General features: G+C 47.4%; 1 long non-coding RNA gene across 1 annotated transcript; it reads left to right on the top strand.

Annotated features, from left to right (window-relative positions):
* The first annotated feature begins 22 nt into the window (after positions 1 to 22).
* LOC113487426 lies at positions 23 to 5,637 on the top strand. The gene is made up of 3 exons (XR_003399783.1): positions 23 to 139; positions 528 to 590; positions 5,548 to 5,637. It is a non-coding gene; the product is annotated as an uncharacterized LOC113487426 (long non-coding RNA).
* Positions 5,638 to 9,346: the final 3,709 nt, after the last annotated feature.

Genomic DNA, 9,346 nt, shown 5'->3' on the forward strand with positions numbered 1-9,346 from the left:
CCCGAAGCCGCAGGGCAAGGCCGGCTGCGGCGTCCAGCCCGGTTTACCCGTGACCGGTGCCCTCCCCGCGGGGCTGCGTGTCACGGTGGCTCGCAGCGAGGTTTTACTAGTCCCGGTGGCACCGGGCTGGAGCTGCGAGGTGGGAAAGAGTGAGCCTGGAAGGGGGAAATCAGAGAGAGCCTGTGGAGAAAGGCCTTGGGGGTGTGAGGGGAGGGGACGGGGCTGGGGGCAGCCTGGGGATGTGGGAATGGAGGGCAAGGAAGGTGCCGTGGGGTATTTCTCCATTCCCGGGAGAAAAAGTTTTCCTCCCGGCATCCCCGACGTTTGCTGATCAGGCCAATAACATCAGGTGGATAAAATAAAAAATAGCTTGAGGAAAAACTGGGTCCAATTCCTGCAAGAGAGTGAGAAATCCCATCTTTTTAGGGATATTTAAAAATGCAGAGTGAAAGCCAGGTATGAGTGTCAGAGTGCCCGAGGAAGTTGAGCTGCTGGTAGGTAAGCAGCTGTTGGCTTTTGCTTCCTAGGCGTGAGATAAAGTCTGGCCTTGAAGGTGCTCCTGGACATCCTTGTGACTTTCCTGTCTCTGGGTGAGTTAGTTACTCTTGCTCTTGCAGCTGTCACTTAGTAGAAGAAGAAATCATTGTAACCATTCTTCAGTTGCCATTGGAATGTTCGGTAAGGATCTGTCTTTCCCCTGCCCCTCTGCCGAGCAAAACTGATGGATCTGCTGTGGATTTTCTTGTCCGATGACCAAAATCAGGGAAAGCTCTGAGCTGAAGAGAAACATTTGTGCTCAAACTCAAAGATGATGTTTCATGTTCATTCTATTTTACCCGTCTGTTTAATCCTTTTCTCTATTAATATTTATCAACATAACATTTTTCCTCTCTTAATGTCAAAGCTTTGCTTTGAAGAAAAAACAAAGGTAAAATAAAATGTTTTAAAGCTTGGAAATTTTTCAACTCCCCCTTTCCTCCTTCCCTGCCTGTTTTGGCCCAAACAGCAGTCTGATTTTCCTCAGACATATTCTTCTGTAGAAATATCAAATAAATGTGCCTAGCTCTGTCAGCCTGCTGAAATGACAAACTGCAAGGTCTTCCTCACTCCAGGAGATGGATGGAGGGAGGTGAAGCCACTTCTCCTTCCAAGGGATGAGCTTAGAAACCCAAGTGCTCTCGCAGTTGCTTTTGTGATGAGGCGCCTCTCCCAGCATCCCTGCTCTCTCACTGGGGCTTAGTAGGGCTGGATTCCTCTGCCCTGCTCACCACACCAACCTTTTGCAGCCACCTGCTTTTTGTCCCTTCCTCTGCTGTTGGCATGGGAGTGCTCGTTCCTCTGACTTTTGGAGACATGCAGCATCGTCCTGGGTGCCTCCAGGAATTGCCACAGCACTCATGGCCCTCAGCCCTCCCAGCAGAGATCTGGCCAAGCCTACAAGGGAGCCGAAGTTCCCCATGCTGATGCTTTATTTGGATAAGCCATTTGGCTATCAGAGGGAGAGAGAGGGGAGCTGGGTCCCCTATGGACATACGGTCTCAGTGGAGGGTGTGAGCTATGTTTGTGACAGTCCGGCTGTCTGTCTGCACAGGAGGAGGTTGGGATGTAAGTTGGGATAATTTGGGAAGGCATTTGGAAAAGCAGGCAGTGTTTTTTGCACATCCCATGAATCTATCTTTAGAGTTTTTTCTCACTGTGAGAAGTTCACAAGGAATAAAATATCTCTTGGAAAACCAAGGTATCTTAACTTATGCATCCCTGCTCCCAGGCCCTGTGTGAGCTGTCAGCAGCGGCTGCTCCCTGGAAGCATCTCCTGCCCCCAGCTCCAGGAGCACCGTGTCCCGCAAGGGGCAGTTGAGGATGCAGTGAATTTTTAAACCCCATGCTGGACTCCTTTCAAGTACTGTCTACTCTTGAGACACTGCAGTTCATGTTTTCTTAAGTATACACGAATATCGCAAAGTCTGACAGTGGTTTATGTTGGCGGATTCCCGCTGCCCTCGTGTATCTATCTTGTGTAAGTTGGATGATGTGAATCAGTTCTTTGGTTTTTCATGTTCTTATTTGGTAAACTTAGGTCCATGTTTTGGGAAACTCAACCCAGCGCTCTAGCACGGTCTGTGGGTATAAATCTACTTTGAATTAATGCTCATTGCCAACATTTCTCAAACTAGATATTGAATGAGAGAGGGTTTTAGTTAATATAAACCAGAGTCAATTTATGATGACAAAATATTGCTAGATGTGTCAGGGAAAAGACAATCTGCTGAAATGTTTGGCTAAACTCGTTAAAAACTGGAATGTTGTTCTTTGTTTGGTGGATTTGCAAAGCCCCTCTGCAGCAGGGTGAGGAGGCTGCTCATCACCAGGCGCCTTTGCCAGCTTCTGGTTGTGTTTCAGGAGGCGGATGGAGACTGGCATTTCCAAACAGCCTTTGGCAGCGAGTGGTAGGTAGGGCCCTGCTGGTTTGTTTTGATGGTGGGTTTTTATTTTTGCTTTCTTCTTTACGATATCTTGAGTGCAAAATGCAGTTATAGATGTTTTGCTTGAGATGAATCTGAAAGTGCAGAGTCCCAAGTGTGATGCTGTACTTAGATTAGCAACTTCCCACACTTTCCTGATGCAATGCTGATGGCTGCAACTTGGACAGGCTGTGACAACTGACCAAAAGCAGTTTTCCTAGTTGCTTTCCAATGGTTCAAGGACAATGCTGGAGTGATGGAGTTGGACTTGATCCTTGTGGGTCCCTTCCAACTTGAGATATTCTATGATTGCAGCACCCAGGCAGGAGCACCTTCAGGGTCTGCAACCTCCACCAACAAATGACTTGGCCTTGTTTGCTGGAGGTGCTTAACCTTTGTGGTTAAATTCACTGGAAGGTTTTGCAGCCTGCAGGGCTGGAGACCCAGATGCTTGGCTCAGAAACAGCCAGGTCCAGACTTGTGCTCCACAGTGTCTGTCCGTGTCTTGTCACTGGATGGCTCAGCTGCTGAGCCTGGGAAGGCAGCTCATGCTCTATGAAAATGTCTCCTAGTACTGACAACTTCTTCACACACAGATATTTGACTTAATTATCTTTTCACTCCCAAATACTTTTGGCTAGAACAGGAACACAGGGAAATGCACCACAAAATGTTCCATGGTCCTTGCTCTCTCACCCTTGCTCAAGGAGTTACTCTGCAAGAGCTGTGACAGCGTCTTTAGCTAACAGCATATGGTGTCTTCCTCTCCCTTTCTCCAGGGCAGAGAAGACACATACCTGCCTGGGTTTCCTCTGTTCTCTGCCTGAGGCAGATGTGAGGCTGTGTGGGTATGGAGCAAGGAGAGATTTATCTGGCTGGGTAAAATATAACACAATATCAGCATTATCAGTCACCCTTCTTGATTGCTAAAGTGGTCTACAGCTAAAATCATGATGCCGATACTGGTGTGCCATGATTGCTGGATGCTCCTTTGTGCCCTCCCTCCAATTTCTGAGCCTTCTGCTGGGGCTGCCAGGGCTCTGTCCCACCACGGAGTCATCAGCCCTGATGCAGTGAGCTGAGTTCAGCATCAGCCTCTTGCAGGAGGCTCTGCTCCCTGCAGGGCATGTGTAGAGATGGAGGGTCCAAGACCTGCTGAGAAATATGCTCAGGGATTAAACAGCAGCATCTGTTCAGGCTGCTACAGCCGTAGCCATGTGCATGGTTTCAACAAAGGATATGAATGAAAAGGAGGAACCTCAAGTAATTGGGTGAAAACCATGGTTTTCTTGGGATAATAATAATAAATGTGTATCTGAATACTTTTTCAGAACTCTCAAGGCTTGCACTATGCTTTGCATTAGAGTCAAATGAGAGTTTGCAACCTGAATCTGTGCTGATCTGAGAGGATCAACAGCACTCGAGCAGATTCATGCTTCCCGGGCTTGAATTTGAATGGTTAAATCCCCTTCCCTGCAGTGCAAGTTTTCTTCCTTGCTTGCCAGCTGTCAGATCTTGTATTATTGTCTGTACAGCATGCACTTACAAAATAAAGACATTAGTAAGTAACACAAACAATAACTTTTCCCTCTTTGCAGTGACACTGCTCTGAACATGTAGCAGAGCTCTTCAGAAAGGCCAGTGTCTGGAGGAGGCTGTATGTGCTCTGAGCAGCAGCCCAGAGTTTCCAGTGTCAGGTTTCCATTCAGAATAATCTAACCCATTTCTTATCCAAATGTACCCAGAAGAGTGATGGCAGAGCTGGACTTTTATATTATTTTATTTTTGTAGGGGAAGGTATGCTCTCCCTCAGACTCTTATTCAGAGCAACCACTTCAGACTGAGGTAAATCTTTGCAGCATGTCCCCGCTCAGTGTGGTTTCCTCTGCTGCTTTAAAGGGATTTCTACAGTGTATTGGAAGATGATCAAATCATTGGCAGTTTCTGTTATAGTTTAGGTATTTGTGTGCTGAGTCTCTGCACCAGACTGAAAATGAATCAGATAAGGCAGGATGGCACTGGGGTGAGTTGAATTCTGTCTCTGGCACTGTGATCCTCGTTTTTGGCCAAGACCCTCTGTGAGGCCCTGACCCTCTGAGGTCAGTGTACTATGATATGCTTGGGCCTGGGGAGAGAGCTCTGGAGCAAAGGTTGGGGTTTAGCTGCCAAAACTCCAAAGCAGTAGTTGCTGTGTAGGTGTAGGCACATCAGTGTCTCAGCTGTGCAGGCTGAGAGAAGGGCAGAAAGCTGGAATGGGGCTGCCAGGACTGTCTCTGGGTGGGCAGAGATTGCCCTTAAGGCTGTAACAGACATAACTCAGCTAAGAGCAAGTTACAAACCTGAAAGGCCTGAGTTAGATGTTTGATTTTTTAACTTTTTTTTCCCATCTTCCTCAGGCATGGAGGTGCCTTGCCAGCAGCTGAGCAGGTGATGGCTTTGCATGGGGCACAGAGCCAGGTCCCTTCACCACGGGATGCTGTGGGAAGTGGGCACAGAGCAGACACCACTTACCCATCTGTGGGTTGCTGGAGTGCTTAGTCTGAGCACCATGGTGTACTGAGTTAGGCTAAGCCAGCGTGGTTTCATACAAAAGGCTCAGTGCTCTGGAAATCCCTTGGGTAAGCCCTGTGGCTCCACACGCTAAAGGGGATGTAAAATTGTTCCCTCAGACACTACTGAGGTGGTATGAAAAGATCAGAGGACTAGGTCTGGTCATGCAAGTGGCGTGGGGCTGGCTTGTCAGCAGAAATGCCAATCTCTGTGTGGAAAAGCTGTGCTGTGCCAGCCAAACCTTTCAACAGAGCCACGGCCCTCACCACCCCAATCGCTATCAAGCCAAGCCTGCAGCTGCCTCTCTCCCACCCAGAAGTCATTCCTCCTTGAAACCGAAATGTGGAAGTCATTCCCTTGTGGAAACTGAAACATGAATACCAGCAGTAGTGCTATGTGCCAGTGATGCTTATCACTGCTTCTCTGTGGGAAGAGGAGAGACATTTACTGGAAGTTTGGGGGATGTTTTCAGTGTTGGGTTTTTTGGGTTTGTTTGTTTGTTTGTTTGTTTGTTTGTTTGTTTGTTTTTAATCAGGAGTCCAAAAATGAGAAGTGAGAGACAAGAAAGCCACTGAATATCAAAATGATCAGATGAAGACATCCATAGAGTCAAGGTATCACACCCTGCATTTAAAACAACATGAGCATCAATATGTTTTCACTCTTCATCTGAAGCAGAGCTGAGTACTTGACACTGTCTGGCACTGATGGAGAAAACTGCAGTAGTCCACTGGACACAGCTATGAGGAGTTTGGGAAAGTGGAGCAGGTTTTGATGCCATGCCTGGTCCATGCTGAGCACAGGACAGTGCCAGGGCTGGAGGGACCATGTAGCAGCTCTCCTGCTCCCCCTTAGGCTAGGGCTGCGGGCAGATGGCCCACTGGGATGCTGGAGATAACAACAACAGGAGATCTGCACCAGCAAGGTCAGAGCAGAGCTGTGGCCCACGGAGGATGAAGGAACATCTGACCCCAGGCTCCGACGGGGAACAGAGCTCTCAGGTATCACTGTCTGTGGGACTAGCGTGGTCAAGCAGATATTTTAAACATCAATTTTTCTAAGGCAGAGCAGCATGCTGGTGAACCGGGAAGTCAGAATTTGCCTTTTCCCTCTTCTCCCTCTCTGCCTAGATCTGGCCCTCTGTGAAGGAGCCGAGTGTGGCAATAGATGGCACTGCTGGGACAGGCTGGAGCCTCTGTCCTCTGTGCCAGGGCCCGGCAGGCACTGCTCTGCCAGGGGCTGCGCAGAGCTGGGGGCCAGTGCTGGCCGGGCCTGGGGTCCCACCTGCAGATAGAGAAATTGGGCAAATCTGGTGCAAAGTGGGTGCTGCAAGACTTTGCATTCCTAGCCGAATTTCTGCTGCAGCAAGACTATGTTAGCACCTGAATTTCTGATTCTGTTTCCATGCAGTGGAGAAGGAGGCTGTCAGCATCAAAGAACATTTCTAGAAACTTCTGTCTGTGAAAAGCCAGAGCAGCAAAGGCGATGGGAGCTGTCTGGAGGAGCTGGGAGCAGGAGGGGAGCTGCGGGGCAGAGCCGTACATGTAGGTAGATCTGCTTGGCCAGGCAGAGGTGAACATGAATCCTCTCTTGCTGCTCAGTGCCACCAGGTTCGGCTGCAGCCTCTCCGCAGGCAGCCACTGGCCATCAGCACAGAATCTGGGCTGCAAGCCTCCTTCGTTTTCACCTCCTGGTGGGCTGCAAATTCCCAGCAGAGCAAGTTAGGGTCACTGGGTTGTTTTAACTGAAATATTCCTTTCTTCATTTTCTTTGAAATACTGTAATTTATGTGCTTTGAGGCAGACTTGGGTCATCTGGTGCATACAAAACCTGTGGAAGAGATCTTTGGTTGCTGCAAGATGTTTTAGCAGGTTGGGGCAGAGAAGCCCAGGATCTGTGCAGAGACCCGTGCCTTGCAGCAGGCTGTGCAGGTAAATGCTTGTTTCATGGTGCTAGGCTCTCAAGACTCAGCACCTTAGAGTAAAAATCCAAGGATTTCAAAATAATGAGGGTTGGGTGCTTTTGATTTACTTCCTGAGCAGTAGAGTTTTATTTTAGTCTGGAATCCATTTTGTGGAAGTTACTGCTCAGAGCAGGGCTGAGGTTCCCACTGTGCTGCCCTCGCCTAGGCCAGACCCAGACCCCACAAACCAGCTGAGAAGCTTCCATTGAGCAGAGATCTGGGAGAGGAGGGAGAGGGCTGTTGCCTGCAGTATCATTAGGAAGAAAGCAATTAAACTCTTTGAAATCATCTGCACTCTGGTTATCTGCCTTCATAATATTCCTAATTGTTGGGGAGAACCTGCTTTAAGGCAGATACTGAGACAGATTGATTCTGCATCGCGTTGGCTCTCCAGCACTTTGTTCTTTTTTTGGTTTGACCTCAGCAAATGCATCTTCCCAGATGACTTTGTGCTGCACGGGGGACCAAAACGCGCTCTCATGACAAGGCAAGCTTCCTCAGCTCATTCACAGCCCTGGCAGTTTGCTGGGTGTAATCTACAGAAAGATGAAAGCTGCTTTATTCTTTCTAATGCATGACCAAGTCAGCTTGCTTCAAACATGAATGATTAAAGGCCCATGTGCATTTGTAAATACCTACATTTTAATTAAAAAGCAACCCCCTCCTTGAAAATTTAGGCAGCTAAAGTTGCATTGTGCTTACCAAAAGAGAATGAATTATTTATATGATATGCTCTGCTCTTTAAATTACTTGGGTTTAATGTACTGCATAGGCACTCTGTATTGATAACAGTGCTATTTTGCTTCCACTTAATCATCACAATTTTATTTATTTATTTATTAACAAGAACAAAAATACCCGATGCTGGCTGATCTGATACCTCGCTGTACCACTGACTGGCTGCATTTCCTCCCAGTCTTATGTTGCAATAATCATGGTTTTGCTGTAAAGAGGCTGTTTCATGTCCTGCTGGAGTACTTGGTGCAGCTTGTGAACGGGGATGGTGGCTTTTGTCACCACAGTGGTGCTGACACTGATTTGTGTTTTGCTCTCTGTGCTTTATGGGGGCTCTATTGGTTCCAGTTCATCTACTCACTGTTTTCATAATTCTGACTCCTCTCGGGTGTTTATTTTTAGGGTGATGTAGGCCTTGCGGTTTTTCACCTTCTCCTATTTCTTCTAAAGTATCCTGCAGCCATGGCAGCAGTTCAAGGTGAATTAGAAAAAATAACTAGAAGCAGAGGACACGCTGCAAAGCTGATACATGGATGTACTCAGGAGATGCTGGATGACACGGCTGTTCTGGGATGGTACACTTCTTCTGCATATTTTGGTTACCAATAACTCTGAGATTTACTTTCCTAGAATTGAATTTACCAGAAAATAAAACTTTTGGACAACTTAGGAGACTGTTCAAGGGGACTGGGTGCCTCTAACAGAGGTGTTGCCCCATGTCTGTGGTTTGCAGCCATCGCACAGTACGCATGGTCGTGTTGCTGCACACGGAGCTGATGTGGGGTTTGTACAACAGTGTTCAAGGGAAGAAGTTAGAGTTAAAACACAATTGTGAGAACATCAGCTCCTTTTTTCTCGCAGCAGCTGCAGAGGTCTCCCTTGGGTGCAGCTTGCCCCTTTCCTGGCTTATCCTGTGATAATTTAAATATATTTCATTTCCATTTTCATCCCCCCCCTTTCATTTTCTCTCTGTTTCAACTACCAATTGTTCCGTTTTCTATATTTGCAATTCAAATAAGTTGGGATTCAAGCTGCCCTGTTGCTCAGCAGCCTCCCCATTGGGATCCCTGGGTCAGTGTTAATGTGGTACCACACCCTGTTAGCAACTGCACACGGTTCAACACGGGTGCAGTATCCTGACTTCTTTTCACAGTGTCTTACTAAGAAAAGGATTTTTGACTCCTGGTAAGATGAAATGAGCTGCTGCTAATTCTGGAACAGGCAAGACTTTAGCAGAAGCAGTTTAGAAAACCAGGAATTAATGGGCTGCAGGAAAGGTGTTATTGCATTACAGCCATTTCTAATCCTGAGTCCTGTTTGATAGATTAATAACAGGTTTTGCTGGTTTAAGGTAAAAGGACATCAGGTGGGAGGAAATAGAGCAGAGAGAACTGTGAATGCTGCTTCTGGAGACATTGAACTTCCAGGCTGGTGTGGCCATAAAAAGACAAGCTGAAAATTGTTGTGTGTATGCAAAGTGAGGTGTTTCCAGGGGTGATGCTGAAAACCTTGGCTGCCTTCTGAAATACCAGACCTAATTCTGGTCACCAGAGCCAGGAAAACTGATTGCTGTAAATGGCTGCTGAGGTGTGAGGTGGGCTTTTAAAGATCACCATGTGATTGTAGTGCACATATG

This window comes from Athene cunicularia (assembly GCF_003259725.1).
Source record: "Athene cunicularia isolate RWA chromosome 20 unlocalized genomic scaffold, athCun1 chr20_part1, whole genome shotgun sequence".
NCBI lineage: Eukaryota > Metazoa > Chordata > Aves > Strigiformes > Strigidae > Athene > Athene cunicularia.